This window comes from Oncorhynchus keta, unplaced genomic scaffold (assembly GCF_023373465.1).
Source record: "Oncorhynchus keta strain PuntledgeMale-10-30-2019 unplaced genomic scaffold, Oket_V2 Un_contig_14585_pilon_pilon, whole genome shotgun sequence".
Classification (NCBI taxonomy): Eukaryota; Metazoa; Chordata; class Actinopteri; order Salmoniformes; family Salmonidae; genus Oncorhynchus; species Oncorhynchus keta.
The window spans coordinates 50,001-70,232 of record NW_026278835.1 but is presented as its reverse complement, the minus strand read 5'-3'; the positions used below and the strand labels follow the sequence as shown (position 1 = coordinate 70,232).

The 20,232-nt window shown below is 42.9% G+C and overlaps 1 pseudogene; it reads left to right on the top strand.

The window, feature by feature from the left end:
- The first annotated feature begins 18,292 nt into the window (after positions 1-18,292).
- LOC127918593 (UPF0524 protein C3orf70 homolog A-like) lies at positions 18,293-19,992 on the top strand (annotated as a pseudogene).
- Positions 19,993-20,232: the final 240 nt, after the last annotated feature.

Below are 20,232 nucleotides of genomic sequence, written 5' to 3'. Positions count from 1 at the left end.
GAGAACTATAACCTGAGAGCTACAACTGTATGATCAAATAGAAATATATTCATGCAGTGGATGTCTGTTTCCTTATTAGTCCCTGGAGGCTGGGTTGGAGTGGTACTATGCACGTTCTCCTCTGTGATTACTCAGAGGGACAGGAAGTGAAACTAGGGCTGAAAATAGGAATGGATTTGGCACTCGTGGTTTTTGTGAATATTTGTTATTAAAAATGCAAAAACAGTGGCCTCATTTTACATTAGAGTGGCTGAAATGTTTCATTCTGAAAACAGGTTTTCTACCCTCTTCAAAACCAGTGGCCTCATTTTACATGAGTAGCTGAAATGTGTTTCATCCTGAAAACAGTCACTACACAACTGTAGTTTTATGAAACCTGTATGATGCAACAATTATGACAGTATTGTAAGTATTTCTGACTGTTTGTACTATACAATATGACATACAATACGTTCTGTCTCTACATGAGCTCCAGAGGTGTTTCCTTCACAACTTAATATGTTGAAGGTCGTTCACATTGTTGGTGAGTGGAGGGACCGCAGAAGGACAACAGTCACAGCTAGTGGTGTTAGATAGAAAGGGACAATCAGTCACAGCTAGTGGTGTTAGAAAGGGGACAATCAGTCATAGTGGTGTTAGAAGGGGACAATCAGTCACAGCTAGTGGTGTTAGATATAGGGGACAATCAGTCCCAGCTATGGTGTTAGAAAAGGGACAATCAGTCACAGCTAGTGGTGTTAGAAAGGGACAATGATAGAAGAGGGGACAATCCAGTCACAGCTAGTTAGGTCAGTCACAGCTGATGGTGTTAGAAAGATCGGACAATCAGTCACAGCTGGTGTTAGATAGAAAGGGACAATCGACAATGGTGTTAGATGAAAGGACAGTCACAGCTAGTGGTGTTAGATAGAAAGGGGACAATCAGTCACAGCTAGTGAGTGTCAGATAGAAAGGGACAATCAGTCACAGCTAGTGGTGTCAGATAGAAAGGGGACAATCAGTCACAGTTAGTGGTGTCGATAGAAAAGGGGTTCGTCACAGCTAGTGGTGTTAGAGGGACAAATCAGTCACAGCTAGTGGTGTCAGAAAGGGACAATCAGTCACAGCTAGTGGTGTTAGATAGAAAGGGACAATCAGTCACAGCTAGTGGTGTTAGAAGATCGGGGACAATCAGTCACAGCTAGTGGTGTTAGATAGAAAGGGACAATCAGTCACAGCTAGTGGTGTTAGATAGAAAGGGACAATCAGTCACAGCTAGTGGTGTTAGATAGAAAGGGACAATCAGTCACAGCTAGTGGTGTCAGATAGAGAAAGGGACAATCAGTCACAGCTAGTGGTGTTGAAAGGGACAATCAGTCACAGCTAGTGGTGTCAGAAAGGGACAATCAGTCACAGCTAGTGGTGTTAGATAGAAAGGGACAATCAGTCACAGCTAGTGGTGTTAGAAAGATCGGGGACAATCAGTCACAGCTAGTGGTAGATAGAAGGACAATCAGTCACAGCTGAGGTGTTAGATAGAAAGGGACAATCAGTCACAGCTAGTGGTGTTAGATAGAAAGGGACAATCAGTCACAGCTAGTGGTGTCAGTTAGAAAGGGACAATCAGTCACAGCTAGTGGTGTTAGAAAGAGACAGCTAGTGGTGTCAGATCATACGGCTAGTGGTGTCAGATAGAAAGGGACAATCAGTCACAGCTAGTGGTGTTAGAAAGAGACAATCAGTCACAGCTAGTGGTGTCAGATAGAAAGGGGACAATCAGTCACAGCTAGTGGTGTTAGAAAGAGACAATCAGTCACAGCTAGTGGTGTCAGTCATAGAAAGGGACAATCAGTCACAGCTAGTGGTGTTAGAAAGAGACAATCAGTCACAGCTAGTGGTGTTAGATAGAAAGGGGACAATCAGTCACAGCTAGTGGTGTTAGATAGAAAGGGACAATCAGTCACAGCTAGTGGTGTCAGAAAGGGGGACAATCAGTCACAGCTAGTGGTGTTAGATGAAAGGGACCAGAAAGAGACAATCAGTCACAGCTAATGGTGTTAGATAGAAAGGGACAACCAGTCACAGCTAGTGGTGTCAGATAGAAAAGGGACAATCAGTCACAGCTAGTGGTGTTAGAAAGACAATCAGTCACAGCTAGTGGTGTTAGATGAAAGGGACAATCGGTCTGATAGTGGTGTTAGATAGAAAGGGACAATCAGTCACGGCTAGTGGTGTCAGATAGAAAGGGACAATCAGTCACAGCTGGTGGTGTCAGATAGAAAGGGGACAATCAGTCAGCTAGTGGTGTTAGATAGAAAGGGACAATCAGTCACAGCTAGTGGTGTCAGAAAGAGACAATCAGTCACAGCTAGTGGTGTTAGATAGAAAGGGACAATCAGTCACAGCTAGTGGTGTTAGAAAGAGACAATCAGTCACAGCTAGTGGTGTTAGATAGAAAGGGGACAATCAGTCACAGCTAGTGGTGTTAGAAAGATAGGGGACAATCAGTCACAGCTAGTGGTGTTAGAAAGATAGGGGACAATCAGTCACAGCTAGTGGTGTTAGATAGAAAGGGACAATCAGTCACAGCTAGTGGTGTTAGATAGAAGGGGACAATCAGTCACAGCTAGTGGTGTTAGAGTGGTGTCAGAAGGGGACAATCAGTCACAGCTAGTGGTGTTAGATAGAAAGGACAATCAGTCACAGCTAGTGGTGTTAGAAAGGGACAATCAGTCACAGCTAGTGGTGTTAGATAGAAAGAAAGGACATTCAGTCACAGCTAGTGGTGTTAGATAGAAGGGGACATTCAGTCACAGCTAGTGGTGTTAGATAGAAAGGGACAATAGACAAGGGGACAATCAGTCCCAGCAGTCAGTGGTGTTAGAAAGATAGGGAACAATCAGTCACAGCTAGTGGTGTTGGTGTTAGATAGAAAGGGACAATCAGTCACAGCTAGTGGTGTTAGATAGAAAGGGACAATCACAGCTCACAGCTAGTGGTGTTAGATAGATAGGGACAACCAGTCACAGCAATAGTGGTGTTAGATAGCTGGTGGTGTTAAAAGGGACATTCAGTCACAGCTAGTGGTGTTAGATCAGTCAAGCTAGTGGTGTTAAGACAATCAGTCCCAGGGACAATCAGTCAGGTGTTAGATAGAAAGGGACAATGTCACCAGATCTGCATATTACCGGGACTTATCTGCTTAATGTCAGCACAGCTGCCAGAGCCAATAAAAGGGGACAATGTCATGTCATCTAGTGGTGTTAGATAGAAAGGGACAATCATTCGAGTGCGTATGTATGTGTCAATCAGTCCCAACCAAAGTTTATTGGACTTATCTGTGTGATTAGTCAGAGGTAGATGTCGAACCAAAGGGATTTATTGAGCGTGTGCTTGAGAGAGCTCAGCTCTAATCATCTGTAAATGTCTCTAAATACCACAGTCCCCATGATGCATCTCTTCACAGCATCTCTGTGAATTCATTAGTCATGACATAACATCCAATCAGGTGGGAGGGAGGTTGACGACCAGGAAACTCCCTGTTTAGGGGGAACTGTCTCTGTGTGTAGTGTCTTTAGTATGACATTAGCATGTTATAGCATGTATTACTCGCTAGCCATGCACCCCTTTATGTGGGTTAAAACCCCTTTGAAGGCTAAAGTGTAGTTAAGCTAACAACACTGAAACAGCCTCAGGAAGTCTTTAGTGAACCATCTGAAATGCTTCGTTAGCAGGCTATGAGTCTTCCTATCGTGCTGAAACCCAAACTTCATATCCAACCTTTACATCCCATCTCAACTTATATGAATTGAGAGGCTAAGACCCTGGAATGCTGCCTTCCTTCCTTCCTGCCTGCCATCCATGTCTCTCTGTGTGTGACTGACTCTGATCCTGGTAAACTAGTGTTTTAGCCTTTCATCCATCTTACAGCTCCTCTGCAGCCCTGAAACACACACACACACACACACACACACACACACACACACACACACACACACACACACACACACACACACACACACACACACACACACACACACACACACACACACACACACACACACACACACACACACACACACACACAAAACAGAAGAGGACATTTGCAAAGTGGAGCGAAAAGCCAGTCTTCAACCTTCCACACACTATCCAGTACATTAAAAACCTTCCACACTATCCAGTACATTAAAACCTTCCACACTATCTAGTGCATTAAACTTTCCACAATATACAGTACATTAACAACCTTCCACACACATCCACAATATACAGTACATTAACAACCTTCCACAATATACAGTACATTAACAACCTTCCACAATATACAGTACAATACCAACCTTCCACACACATCCACAATATACAATATACAGTAAAATACCAACCTTCCACAATATACAGTAAAATACCAATCTTCCACACACATCCACAATATACAGTAAAATACCAACCTTCCACAATATACAGTAAAATACCAATCTTCCACAATATACAGTACATTAACAACCTTCCACAATATACAGTACATTAACACGCAAACATCTCCATGCCTTGTCCTTCAACACAAACAGTGGTTGTCACTGAACCAGCCTTCTAGCTTCCTGTCAGAGGAAAATCTCTGAGGGGCCATCCTCACACCGAGTGCATGGATGGATGGGAAAGACATTATTTTTGGGGATTCAGTCCTTTCAATACTATTTCATTTGAATCTTATTTATTTTTGACAATAGATCAGGCTAGAGAAGGGTGGGTGTGATTTGTATCACTGTGCTGCCAGTCAGCCAGCCAGCCAGCCAGCCAGTCAGTCAGCCAATCTGTCAGTCATCCAATCAGCCAGCCAATCAGCCAGTCAACCAATCAGCCAGCCAGTCAGCCAGCCGTGTGCTGCTCCACACATAATGTTAACAGGTGGGCAGTGAGTGTGACTGTGCATGAGGTACTGGTATAGTAATCAAAATCAAATCAAATGTATTTATATAGCCCTTCTTACATCAGCTGATATCTCAAAGTGCTGTACAGAAACCCAGACTAAAACCCCAAACAGCAAGCAATGCAGGTGTAGAAGCACGGTGGCTAGGAAAACTCCTAGAAAGGCCAAAACCTAGGAAGAAACCTAGAGAGAAACAGGCTATGTGGGGTGGCCAGTCCTCTTCTGGCTGTGCCGGTTGGAGATTATAGCAGAACATGACCAAGATGTTCAAATGTTCATAGATGACCAGCATGGTCAAATAATAATAACCACAGGCAGAACAGTTGAAACTGGAGCAGCAGCACGGCCAGGTGGACTGGGGACAGCAACATGGTGGGCAGTCGTGCTGACAGACATGAGCTCTCTCGCTCAATTTCTTTTCAATTCAAATTGTTTTATTGGCATGACGTAACAATGTACAGTACCAGTCAAAAGTTTGGACACACCTACTCATTCAAGAGTTTTTCTTAATTTTTACAACCATTTTCTACATTGTAGAATAATAGTGAAGACATCAAAACTATGAAATAACACATATGGAATTAAGTAGTAAACAAATCTAAATATATTTTAGATTCTTCAAAGTAGCCACCCTTTGCCTTGATGACAGCTTTGCACAACACTTGGCATTCTCTCAACCAGCTTCACCTGGAATGCTTTTCCAACAGGCTTGAAGGATTTCCCACATATACTGAGCACTGCTTTTCCTTCACTCTGCAGTCCAACTCATCCCAAACCATGTCAATTGGGTTGAGTTCGGGTGATTGTGGAGGCCAGGTCATCTGATGCAGCACTCCATAACTCTCCTTCTTTGTCAAATAGACCTTACACAGCCTGGAGATGTGTTTGGGTCGTGTCTTGTTGAAAAACTAAAGATAGTCCCACTAGCGCAAACCAGATGGGATGGCGTATCGCTGCAGAATGCTGTGGTAGCCATGCTGGTAAAGTGTGCCTTGAATCCTAAATAAATCACAGACAGTGTCACCAGCAAAGCACCCCCACACCAGCACACCTCCTCCTCCATGCTTCACAGTGGAACTACACATGCAGAGATTATCTGCTCACCTACTCTTCGTCTCACAAAGACACGGCGGTTGGAACCAAAAATTTTAAGTCTCAGACCAAAGGACAGATTCCCACCAGTCTAATGTCCACTGCTCGTGTATCTTGGCCCAAGCAAGTCTCTTCTTCTTATTGGTGTCCATTAGTATTGGTTTCTTTGCAGCAATTTGACCATGAAGGCCTGATTCACGTCTCCTCTGAACAGATGATGTTGAGATGTGTCTGTTAGTTGAACTCTGTGAAGCATTTATTTGGGCTGCAATTTCTGAGGCTGGTAACTCTAATGAACTTATCCTCTGCAGCAGAGGTAACTCTGGGTCTTCCTTTCCTGTGGCGGTCCTCATGAGAGCCAGTTTCATCATAGCGCTTGATGGTTTTTGCGACTGCAATTGATGTAATGATGTTTCGAAAACGTAATTGCTCTTTTTGAGTGTTTATTATTAGTGGATATTGGTTTAATTCTGCCCTGCATGCATTGTTTGTAGTTTTCCTCTGGACATGTAGGAGAATCTTACAGAACTCTGCATGCAGGGTTTCAATGGGGTGTTTGTCCCATTAGGTGAAATCCTGTTTTGCAAGTGGACTCCACTCGCTGCCATAAAGTGCAATTGGTTCAATGACACAATCAATTAGTTTTAGCCACATTTGTCTAGGTTTATTCATTTGTATTTGTTTTTAATGGTGCAGAATACCTTGCTTTCTCTCTGTTAATTTACTGCCTCATTTAGGTCTCCAGTTGAGCTTCTTTTTAAATCTGAGTAATTGTAGTGTGTGGGTATTTACTACCAGGGCCCAGGTCTGACAGGTCCAGGCTCTGCTGTAGGCCATGTGCTGTGGGTGACAGCAGGCATGGGTCATCTGGGTAGAGCAGGCATTTAACCTGTGAATTGTGGAGACTAACACCAGGGGCTGAGGATTCTACTAGAATAGTGGCCATTGATGTACAGTGCCTTCGGAAAGTATTCAGACCCCTTGACTTTTCCACATTTTGTTACGTTACAGCCTTATTCTAAAATTGATTTAAATAGTTTTTTTCTCCTCAATCTATACACAGTACCCCATAATGACAAAGCGTAAACAGGTTTTAAGGAATTTGAGCAAATGTGTTAAGAAAATATATTCACATTTACATAAACATTCAGACCGTTTACTCAGTACTTTGTTGAAGAACCTTTGGCAGTGATTACAGCCTCGAGTCTTCTTGGGTATGACGCTACAAGCTTGGCCACCTGTATTCGGGGAGTTTCTCCCATTCTTCTCTCCAGACCCTCTCAAGCTCTGTCAGGTTAGATGGGGAGTGTTGTTTCTCATGGTCTGAGATGCCTTTAGGTGCTTTGGCAAACTCCAAGTGGGCTGTCATGTGCCTTTACTGAGGAGTGGCTTCTGTCTGGCCACTCTACCATAAAAGACTGTTGGAGTGCTGCAGAGATGGTTGTCCTTCTGGAACGTTCTCCCATCTCCACAGAGGAACTCTGGAGCTCTGTCAGAGTGACCATTGGCCCTTCTCCCCCATTTGGTCAGTTTGACTGAGAGGCCAGATATAGGAAGAGTCTTGGTGGTTCCAAACCTCTTCCATTTAAGAATGATAGAGGTCAAGTTGTTCTTGGGGACCTTCAATACTGCAAAAAATGTTGGTACCCTTCCCCAGATCTGTGCCTCGACACAATCCTGTCTCTGAGCTCTACGGACAATTCCTTTGACATCATGGCTTGGTTTTTGCTCTGACATGCACTGCCAACTGTGGGACCTTATATAGACAGGTGTGTGTCTTTCCAAATCATATCCAATCAATTGAATTTACCACAGGTGGACTCCAATCAAGTTGTAGAAACATCTCAAGGATGATCAGTGGAAACAGGATGCATCTGAGCTCAATTTAGCTTATCATAGCAAAGAATCTGAATACTTATAAATAAGGTATTTCATTTGCTCACAAAAAAAATTGTTCGTGTGTAGATTCATGAGAAAAAAAATCAATGTAAACAATTGTAGAATAAGACTAACGTAACAAATTGGAAGAAGTCAAGGGGTCTGAATACTTTTTGAATGCTCTGTACATTGATTTAATTATGTCATATGTTTCACTGCTTTCAATAACTTTGTAGAACAGTCCTGTATGATTACCTCTCTGTAGCCTGTGGGACAGTAACAGCATGATTACCTCTCTGTAGCCTGTGGGACAGTGACATCATGATTACCTCTCTGTAGCCTGTGGGACAGTGACATCATGATTACCTCTCTGTAGCCTGTGGGACAGTAACAGCATGATTACCTCTCTGTAGCCTGTGGAACAGTGACATCATGATTACCTCTCTGTAGCCTGTGGAACAGTGACAGCATGATTACCTCTCTGTAGCCTGTGGAACAGTGACATCATGATTACCTCTCTGTAGCCTGTGGAACAGTAACAGCATGATTACCTCTCTGTAGCCTGTGGGACAGTAACAGCATGATTACCTCTCTGTAGCCTGTGGAACAGTGACAGCATGATTACCTCTCTGTAGCCTGTGGAACAGTGACAGCATGATTACCTCTCTGTAGCCTGTGGAACAGTGACAGCATGATTACCTCTCTGTAGCCTGTGGGACAGTGACAGCATGATTACCTCTCTGTAGCCTGTGGAACAGTGACATCATGATTACCTCTCTGTAGCCTGTGGGACAGTAACAGCATGATTACCTCTCTGTAGCCTGTGGGACAGTGACAGCATGATTACCTCTCTGTAGCCTGTGGAACAGTGACAGCATGATTACCTCTCTGTAGCCTGTGGGACAGTGACAGCATGATTACCTCTCTGTAGCCTGTGGGACGGTGACAGCATGATTACCTCTCTGTAGCCTGTGGAACAGTGACAGCATGATTACCTCTCTGTAGCCTGTGGAACAGTAACAGCATGATTACCTCTCTGTAGCCTGTGGGACAGTAACAGCATGATTACCTCTCTGTAGCCTGTGGGACAGTGACAGCATGATTACCTCTCTGTAGCCTGTGGAACAGTGACAGCATGATTACCTCTCTGTAGCCTGTGGGACAGTGACAGCATGATTACCTCTCTGTAGCCTGTGGGACAGTGACAGCATGATTACCTCTCTGTAGCCTGTGGGACAGTGACAGCATGATTACCTCTCTGTAGCCTGTGGGACAGTGACATCATGATTACCTCTCTGTAGCCTGTGGAACAGTGACAGCATGATTACCTCTCTGTAGCCTGTGGGACAGTAACAGCATGATTACCTCTCTGTAGCCTGTGGAACAGTGACAGCATGATTACCTCTCTGTAGCCTGTGGGACAGTGACAGCATGATTACCTCTCTGTAGCCTGTGGGACGGTGACAGCATCATTACCTCTCTGAAGCCTGTGGAACAGTGACAGCATGATTACCTCTCTTTAGCCTGTGGAACAGTGACAGCATGATTACCTCTCTGAAGCCTGTGGAACAGTGACAGCATGATTACCTCTCTTTAGCCTGTGGAACAGTGACAGAATGATGACATTTACAACTACAGTCCAAAGGTTCACTAGTGGAGGCCCTGAATGTTCCACATGCTAACTGATAGCAATTTAATATTGCAAAAATACAGTAACTACTAAGATACTGTAACTACTAAGATACTGTACCTACTAAGATACAGTACCTACTAAGATACTGTAACTACTAAGATACTGTAACTACTAATATACAGTAACTACTAAGATACTGTAACTACTAAGATACTGTAACTACTAAGATACTGTAGCTACTAAGATACTGTACCTACTAAGATACTGTAACTACTAAGATACTGTAACTACTAAGATACTGTACCTACTAAGATACAGTAACTACTAAGATACTGTAACTACTAAGATACGGTAACTACTAAGATACTGTAACTACTAAGATACTGTAACTACTAAGATACTGTAGCTACTAAGATACTGTACCTACTAAGATACTGTAACTACTAAGATACTGTAACTACTAATATACAGTAACTACTAAGATACTGTAACTACTAAGATACTGTAACTACTAAGATACTGTAGCTACTAAGATACTGTACCTACTAAGATACTGTAACTACTAAGATACTGTAACTACTAAGATACTGTACCTACTAAGATACAGTAACTACTAAGATACTGTAACTACTAAGATACAGTAACTACTAAGATACTGTAACTACTAAGATACTGTAACTACTAAGATACTGTAACTACTAAGATACAGTAACTACTAAGATACAGTAACTACTAAGATACAGTAACTACTAAGATACAGTAACTACTAAGATACTGTACCTACTAAGATACTGTACCTACTAAGATACAGTACCTACTAAGATACTGTAACTACTAAGATACTGTACCTACTAAGATACTGTAACTACTAAGATACAGTAACTACTAAGATACTGTAACTACTAAGATACTGTAACTACTAAGATACTGTACCTACTAAGATACTGTAACTACTAAGATACTGTAACTACTAAGATACTGTAGCTACTAAGATACAGTAACTACTAAGATACAGTAGCTACTAAGATACTGTAACTACTAAGATACTGTAACTACTAAGATACAGTAGCTACTAAGATACTGTAACTACTAAGATACTGTAACTACTAAGATACTGTAGCTACTAAGATACAGTAGCTACTAAGATACTGTAACTACTAAGATACAGTAGCTACTAAGATACTGTAGCTACTAAGATACTGTAACTACTAAGATACTGTAACTACTAAGATACTGTAGCTACTAAGATACAGTAGCTACTAAGATACTGTAACTACTAAGATACTGTAACTACTAAGATACTGTAGCTACTAAGATACAGTAGCTACTAAGATACTGTAACTACTAAGATACAGTAGCTACTAAGATACTGTAACTACTAAGATACTGTAACTACTAAGATACTGTAGCTACTAAGATACAGTAGCTACTAAGATACTGTAACTACTAAGATACAGTAACTACTAAGATACAGTAACTACTAAGATACAGTAACTACTAAGATACTGTAACTACTAAGATACTGTAGCTACTAAGATACAGTAACTACTAAGATACAGTAGCTACTAAGATACTGTAACTACTAAGATACTGTAGCTACTAAGATACTGTACCTACTAAGATACTGTAACTACTAAGATACAGTAGCTACTAAGATACAGTACCTACTAAGATACAGTAACTACTAAGATACTGTAGCTACTAAGATACAGTAGCTACTAAGATACTGTAACTACTAAGATACTGTAGCTACTAAGATACTGTACCTACTAAGATACTGTAACTACTAAGATACTGTAGCTACTAAGATACAGTAGCTACTAAGATACTGTAACTACTAAGATACTGTAGCTACTAAGATACAGTAGCTACTAAGATACTGTAACTACTAAGATACTGTAGCTACTAAGATACTGTACCTACTAAGATACTGTAACTACTAAGATACAGTAGCTACTAAGATACAGTACCTACTAAGATACAGTAACTACTAAGATACTGTAGCTACTAAGATACAGTAGCTACTAAGATACTGTACCTACTAAGATACTGTAACTACTAAGATACAGTACCTACTAAGATACAGTAACTACTAAGATACTGTAGCTACTAAGATACTGTACCTACTAAGATACAGTAACTACTAAGATACTGTAGCTACTAAGATACAGTAGCTACTAAGATACTGTAACTACTAAGATACTGTAACTACTAAGATACTGTAGCTACTAAGATACAGTATCTACTAAGATACTGTAACTACTAAGATACAGTAGCTACTAAGATACTGTAACTACTAAGATACTGTAACTACTAAGATACTGTAGCTACTAAGATACAGTAGCTACTAAGATACTGTAACTACTAAGATACAGTAACTACTAAGATACAGTAACTACTAAGATACAGTAACTACTAAGATACTGTAACTACTAAGATACTGTAGCTACTAAGATACAGTAACTACTAAGATACTGTAGCTACTAAGATACAGTAACTACTAAGATACTGTAACTACTAAGATACAGTAACTACTAAGATACAGTAACTACTAAGATACAGTAACTACTAAGATACAGTAACTACTAAGATACAGTAACTACTAAGATACAGTAGCTACTAAGATACTGTAACTACTAAGATACTGTAGCTACTAAGATACAGTAACTACTAAGATACAGTAGCTACTAAGATACTGTAACTACTAAGATACTGTAGCTACTAAGATACAGTAACTACAAAGCTCGCTCTATCGATCTCTCCAAGTGGAATCAAAATCACTCTCCCTTCACCATGATGATGCAGGGATGAACTGCATTCCCTCCACCAGGCATTAGAGACTAAAGGACAAACCTCTGTCTCTGTCTAGCTACAGAGACTAAAGGACAAAGCTCTGTCTCTGTCTAGCTACAGAGACTAAAGGACAAACCTCTGTCTCTGTCTCTCTCTCTAGCTACAGACTAAAGGACAAAGCTCTGTCTCTCTCTAGCTACAGAGACTAAAGGACAAAGCTCTGTCTCTCTCTAGCTACAGAGACTAAAGGACAAACCTCTGTCTCTGTCTAGCTACAGAGACTAAAGGACAAAGCTCTGTCTCTCTCTAGCTACAGAGACTAAAGGACAAACCTCTGTCTCTGTCTAGCTACAGAGACTAAAGGACAAAGCTCTGTCTCTCTCTAGCTACAGAGACTAAAGGACAAACCTCTGTCTCTCTCTAGCTATAGAGACTAAAGGACAAACCTCTGTCTCTGTCTAGCTACAGAGACTAAAGGACAAACCTCTGTCTCTCTCTAGCTACAGAGACTAAAGGACAAACCTCTGTCTCTGTCTAGCTACAGAGACTAAAGGACAAACCTCTGTCTCTGTATAGCTACAGAGACTAAAGGACAAACCTCTGTCTCTCTCTAGCTATAGAGACTAAAGGACAAACCTCTGTCTCTGTCTAGCTACAGAGACTAAAGGACAAACCTCTGTCTCTGTCTAGCTACAGAGACTAAAGGACAAACCTCTGTCTCTGTCTAGCTACAGAGACTAAAGGACAAACCTCTGTCTCTGTCTAGCTACAGAGACTAAAGGACAAACCTCTGTCTCTCTCTAGCTATAGAGACTAAAGGACAAACCTCTGTCTCTGTCTAGCTACAGAGACTAAAGGACAAACCTCTGTCTCTGTCTAGCTACAGAGACTAAAGGACAAACCTCTGTCTCTGTCTAGCTACAGAGACTAAAGGACAAACCTCTGTCTCTCTCTAGCTATAGAGACTAAAGGACAAACCTCTGTCTCTGTCTAGCTACAGAGACTAAAGGACAAAGCTCTGTCTCTCTCTAGCTACAGAGACTAAAGGACAAACCTCTGTCTCTCTCTAGCTATAGAGACTAAAGGACAAACCTCTGTCTCTGTCTAGCTACAGAGACTAAAGGACAAAGCTCTGTCTCTCTCTAGCTATAGAGACTAAAGGACAAACCTCTGTCTCTCTCTAGCTACAGAGACTAAAGGACAAACCTCTGTCTCTCTCTAGCTACAGAGACTAAAGGACAAACCTCTGTCTCTGTCTAGCTACAGAGACTAAAGGACAAAGCTCTGTCTCTCTCTAGCTACAGAGACTAAAGGACAAACCTCTGTCTCTGTCTCTCTCTCTAGCTACAGAGACTAAAGGACAAACCTCTGTCTCTGTCTAGCTATAGAGACTAAAGGACAAACCTCTGTCTCTCTCTCTAGCTACAGAGACTAAAGGACAAACCTCTGTCTCTGTCTCTCTCTCTAGCTACAGAGACTAAAGGACAAAGCTCTGTCTCTCTCTAGCTATAGAGACTAAAGGACAAACCTCTGTCTCTCTCTCTAGCTACAGAGACTAAAGGACAAACCTCTGTCTCTGTCTCTCTCTCTAGCTACAGAGACTAAAGGACAAAGCTCTGTCTCTCTCTAGCTATAGAGACTAAAGGACAAACCTCTGTCTCTGTCTCTCTCTCTAGCTACAGAGACTAAAGGACAAACCTCTGTCTCTCTCTAGCTACAGAGACTAAAGGACAAGTCTCTGTCTCTCTCTAGCTACAGAGACTAAAGGACAAAGCTCTGTCTCTCTCTAGCTACAGAGACTAAAGGACAAACCTCTGTCTCTGTCTCTCTCTCTAGCTACAGAGACTAAAGGACAAACCTCTGTCTCTCTCTAGCTACAGAGACTAAAGGACAAGTCTCTGTCTCTCTAGCTACAGAGACTAAAGGACAAACTTCTGTCTCTCTCTAGCTACAGAGACTAAAGGACAAACCTCTGTCTCTCTCTAGCTACAGAGACTAAAGGACAAACCTATGTCTCTCTCTAGCTACAGAGACTAAAGGACAAACCTCTGTCTCTCTCTAGCTACAGAGACTAAAGGACAAACCTCTGTCTCTCTCTAGCTACAGAGACTAAAAGCTAAGGCTCTCTAATGTTCTTTTCCTTACATATTTAGAAGGCAGAATCTTACCCACTGCCCCCCTCCTCCCCTCCTCTCTTTTCTATCTAGTCTGATCTCTCTTAAGTACATACATCTTGAAACAGGCACAGCTCTACAGGAGGGCCACTTCACTAAAGGAAATACTGAGAGAAAAAGTCCTTATGTCATGTTGTGACCTTGATTTGATGTCATGTTGTGACCTTGATTTGATGTCATAACCTTGATTTGATGTCATGTTGTGACCTTGATTTGATGTCATAACCTTGATTTGATGTCATGTTGTAACCTTGATTTGATGTCATGTTGTAACCTTGATTTGATTTGATTTGATGTCATGTTGTGACCTTGATTTGATGTCATGTTGTAACCTTGATTTGATGTCATGTTGTGACCTTGATTTGATGTCATGTTGTGACCTTGATCTGATGTCATGTTGTAACCTTGATTTGATGTCATGTTGTGACCTTGATCTGATGTCATGTTGTAACCTTGATTTGATGTCATGTTGTGACCTTGATTTGATGTCATGTTGTAACCTTGATTTGATGTCATGTTGTAACCTTGATTTGATGTCATGTTGTGACCTTGATTTGATGTCATGTTGTAACCTTGATTTGATGTCATGTTGTGACCTTGATTTGATGTCATGTTGTGACCTTGATTTGATGTCATGTTGTAACCTTGATTTGATGTCATGTTGTGACCTTGATTTGATGTCATGTTGTGACCTTGATTTGATGTCATGTTGTGACCTTGATTTGATGTCATGTTGTAACCTTGATTTGATGTCATGTTGTGACCTTGATTTGATGTCATGTTGTGACCTTGATTTGATGTCATGTCGTAACCTTGATTTGATGTCATGTTGTAACCTTGATCTGATGTCATGTCGTGACCTTGATCTGATGTCATGTCGTGACCTTGATCTGATGTCATGTCGTGACCTTGATCTGATGTCATGTTGTGACCTTGATTTGATGTCATGTTGTGACCTTGATTTGATGTCATGTCGTGACCTTGATCTGATGTCATGTCGTGACCTTGATCTGATGTCATGTCGTGACCTTGATCTGATGTCATGTTGTGACCTTGATCTGATGTCATGTTGTGACCTTGATCTGATGTCATGTCGTGACCTTGATCTGATGTCATGTCGTGACCTTGATCTGATGTCATGTCGTGACCTTGATCTGATGTCATGTCGTGACCTTGATCTGATGTCATGTTGTGACCTTGATCTGATGTCATGTTGTGACCTTGATCTGATGTCATGTTGTGACCTTGATCTGATGTCATGTTGTGACCTTGATCTGATGTCATGTTGTGACCTTGATTTGATGTCATGTTGTGACCTTGATTTGATGTCATGTCGTGACCTTGATCTGATGTCATGTCGTGACCTTGATCTGATGTCATGTCGTGACCTTGATCTGATGTCATGTTGTGACCTTGATCTGATGTCATGTTGTGACCTTGATCTGATGTCATGTTGTGACCTTGATCTGATGTCATGTTGTGACCTTGATCTGATGTCATGTTGTGACCTTGATCTGATGTCATGTTGTGACCTTGATCTGATGTCATGTTGTGACCTTGATCTGATGTCATGTTGTGACCTTGATCTGATGTCATGTTGTGACCTTGATCTGATGTCATGTTGTGACCTTGATCTGATGTCATGTTGTAACCTTGATTTGATGTCATGTTGTAACCTTGATTTGATGTCATGTTGTGACCTTGATTTGATGTCATGTCGTGACCTTGATCTGATGTCATGTTGTGACCTTGATCTGATGTCATGTTGTAACCTTGATTTGATGTCATGTTGTAACCTTGATTTGATGTCATGTCGTGACCTTGATTTCACCACTTCCCGTCTGTTCTCTGTACCCACGTTTCATTTAATTTCTGTACCAACTACATCACAGTGACTTTGATATTGGATATAGTCTATATTTTCTACCCTCTGTTATCCCCTCCTCCTGTAGAATCTCCTCCTCCTGTAGAATCTCCCCCTCCTGTAGAATCTCCCCCTCCTGTAGAATCTTCCCCTCCTGTAGAATCTCCACCTCCTCTAGAATATCCTGCTCCTGTAGAATCTCCTCCTCCTGTAGAATCTCCTCCTCCTCTAGAATCTCCTCCTCTTGTAGAATATTCTCCTCTTGTAGAATCTCATCCTCTAGAGAGAGAGAGAGAGAGAGAGAGAGAGAGAGAGAGAGAGAGAGAGAGAGAGAGAGAGAGAGAGAGAGAGAGAGAGAGAGAGAGAGAGAGAGAGAGAGAGAGAGAGAGAGAGAGAGAGAGAGAGAGAAATGCCCATGGTAACACACTGTAGGGTGGAAAGAATGAGGGAGAGAGAGATTCTGAAAGTATTCAGACCCCTTCGCTTTTTCCACATTTTGATATTTTACAGCCGTATTCTAAAATGGATTACGATTTCCCTTCACTGGAACTAAGAGGCCCGAACCATGAACAACAGCCCCAGACCTTATCCACCAAACTTTACAGTTGGCACTATGCATTGGGGCAGGTAGCGTTCTCCTTGCATCTGCCAAACCCAGATTCGTCCGTCGGACTGCCAGATGGTGAAGCATGATTCATCACTCCAGAGAACGCGTTTCCACTGCTCCAGAGTCCAATGGTGGATAGCTTTACACCACTCCAGCCAACGCTTGGCTTGTGTGGCCTACCACTTTCGCGGCTGAGCCGTTGTTGCTCCTAGATGTTTTCACAATAACAGCACTGACAGTTGACTGGGGGCAGCTCTAGCAGGGCAGAAATTTGACAAACTGACTTGTTGGAAAGGTGGCATCTTATGACGGTGCCACGTTCAAAGTCACTGAGCTCTTCAGTAAGGCTATTCTACTGCCACTGTTTGTCTATGGAGATTGCATGGCCGTGTGCTCGATTTGATACATCTGTCAGCAACGGATGTGGCTGAAATAGTGGAATCCACTCATTTGAAGGGGTGTCCACATACTGCTGTATATATAGTGGATGAAGGGGTGTCCACATACTGCTGTATATATAGTGGATGAAGGGGTGTTCACATACTGCTGTATATATAGTGGATGAAGGGGTGTCCACATACTGCTGTATATATAGTGGATGAAGGGGTGTCCACATACTGCTGTATATATAGTGGATGAAGGGGTGTCCACATACTGCTGTATATATAGTGGATGAAGGGGTGTCCACATACTGCTGTATATATAGTGGATGAAGGGGTGTCCACATACTGCTGTATATATAGTGGATGAAGAGGTGTCCACATACTGCTGTATATATAGTGGATGAAGGGGTGTCCACATACTGCTGTATACGAGTATCTTGCTTGTCATTCTAAATGTTTCCCTTGTAATGCCTTCTATCTTTGTGATTGAATACCCAGGTATTTCAGTTATGTATTTGTTAGGTTACATAAAGTAACTCTCTCTCTGTCTCTCTCTCACTCTCTCTGTCTCTGTCTCTCCCTTTTCTCTCTCTCTCTCTCCCCTTCTCTGTCTCTCTCTGTCTCTCTCTCTCTCTCTCTCTCCCTTCTCTGTCTCTCTCTGTCTCTGTCTCTCTCTCTGTCTCTCTCTCTCTCTCTCTCTCTCTCTCTCTCTCTCTCTCTCTCTCTCTCTCTCTCTCTCTCTCTCTCCCCTTCTCTCTCTCTCTCTCTCTCTCTCTCTCTCTCTCTCTCTCTCTCTCTCTCTCTCCCTTCTCTCTCTCTCTCTCTCTCTCTCTCTCTCCCCTTCTCTCTCTCTCTCTCTCTCTCTCTCTCTCTCTCTCCCCTTCTCTCTCTCTCTCTCTCCACTTCTCTCTCTCTCTCTCTCCACTTCTCTCTCTCTCTCTCCACTTCTCTCTCCTTCTCTAGGTAAATATGTGTACCAGCCGATGACCAACGTGTGCCGCCTCCCCAGCACCCCAGTGCCTGCCACGCCCACAGACCACCCCCATACCATGGACCTGACAGTCTCATTGGCCGAACGCTTCCTCATGACCGCCCCCGCCTTCCAAGCCCCGCCCTGCCTGGAGTCGCCAAAGTTCTGCATCATCTCAGACCTCTTCGTGGACGACTACATGGTCAAACGCATCAATGGGAAGATGTGCTATGTCCAGAGACCTCAACCTTCAACCATGCCCAGCCCGCCTCAATCACATCCTCCTCACCCCAGGTCCAAACCCCACCCCCAACGGACCCCCAGACACCACCCACACCCCAGCCCAGACCACACCCCCAGGGCACCAAGCCCAGTGCCCTGGGGGACAAGGTCACCACCCCAAAATAGACCACTGCTCCTCCCCGTCCAGCTCTGAGGATTCTGGGATAAATGCGCTGGGCGGCCATTACATGGAGTCATGTGACGAGGGTTCTGAGGAAGAGGAGGAAGACGAGGAGGAAGTGGAGGAGGAGGATGAAGAGTTAAGTAGTGATGGAGAGTCTAGTCCACTAAGTATGTGGAATCAAGATGAGTGTTCTCTGCTCTCTCCGTCCAAGTCTATGGTGGAGATTATTGAGAAGATCGAGACAACTGTGTGAGACAACTTGCACTGTCGCGTTGAAATAGAGACGATGAGAAAGTGATCTAACCGGTTCAGCTTAGAGCCACACACACCCACACACACCCACACCCACACACACACACACACACACACACACACACACACACACACACTAGCCTGTCAACGTTCCTCTAACTCTAACTATACTAATTGTACAACATCAAAACAGTTACCTGTTACCTATGAACTTTGACCTTTCACCTGTTATAGCATGGTTATCTATGACCTTTCACCCTGTTATAGCATGGTTACCTACGGCCTTTCACCCTGTTATAGCATGGTTACCTACGGCCTTTCACCCTTTTATAGCATGGTGTACCGACCGCATTCTACTCTGGAGGGTTTTCACTTATCTTTCCAGACCAGTAGTCAGCTGAACGAACCCACAAATGAACAAGAGCACAAATGTAGGAATAAGTGAATGTGATCTAGTCCATAACCCAACACACTTAAAGAAGAGCACGATGTGACCAAACACATTCTGAGGATTCTAAGTCATGAGGCTACTACTTTTTACACAACAATCAAGGTTGAAACCCAAATGGCACTCTATATAGTGCACTACTTTAGACCAGGGCCCATAGGGAATAGTGCACTACTTTAGACCAGGGCCCATAGGGAATAGTGCACTACTTTAGACCAGGGCCCATAGGGGATAGTGCACTACTTTAGACCAGGGGCCCATAGGGGATAGTGCACTACTTTAGACCAGGGGCCCATAGGGGATAGTGCACTACTTTAGACCAGGGGCCCATAGGGGATAGTGCACTACTTTAGACCAGGGGCCCATAGGGGATAGTGCACTACTTTAGACCAGGGGCCCATAGGGGATAGTGCACTACTTTAGAGCAGGGCCCATAGGGGATAGTGGGGAAAATGTAGAAAAAAAGGGTGCCATTTGGTACACATTCCACATGTTACATCACTTGTGTACTAAGAAGTATCTTCACAAGCTTACATCACAAACACAGGAGAGGAGAGGGGGGTGGATGGGGGTTAAGAGAGGAGAGGAGATGGGGGTTAAGAGAGGAGATGGGGGTTAAGAGAGGAGAGGAGATGGGGGTTAAGAGAGGAGAGGAGATGGGGGTGGATGGGGGTTAAGAGAGGAGATGGGGGGTGGAGGGGGGTTAAGAGAGGAGAGGAGATGGGGGTTAAGAGAGGAGAGGAGATGGGGGTTAAGAGAGGAGATGGGGGTGGATGGGGGTTAAGAGAGGAGAGGAGATGGGGGTTAAGAGAGGAGATGGGGG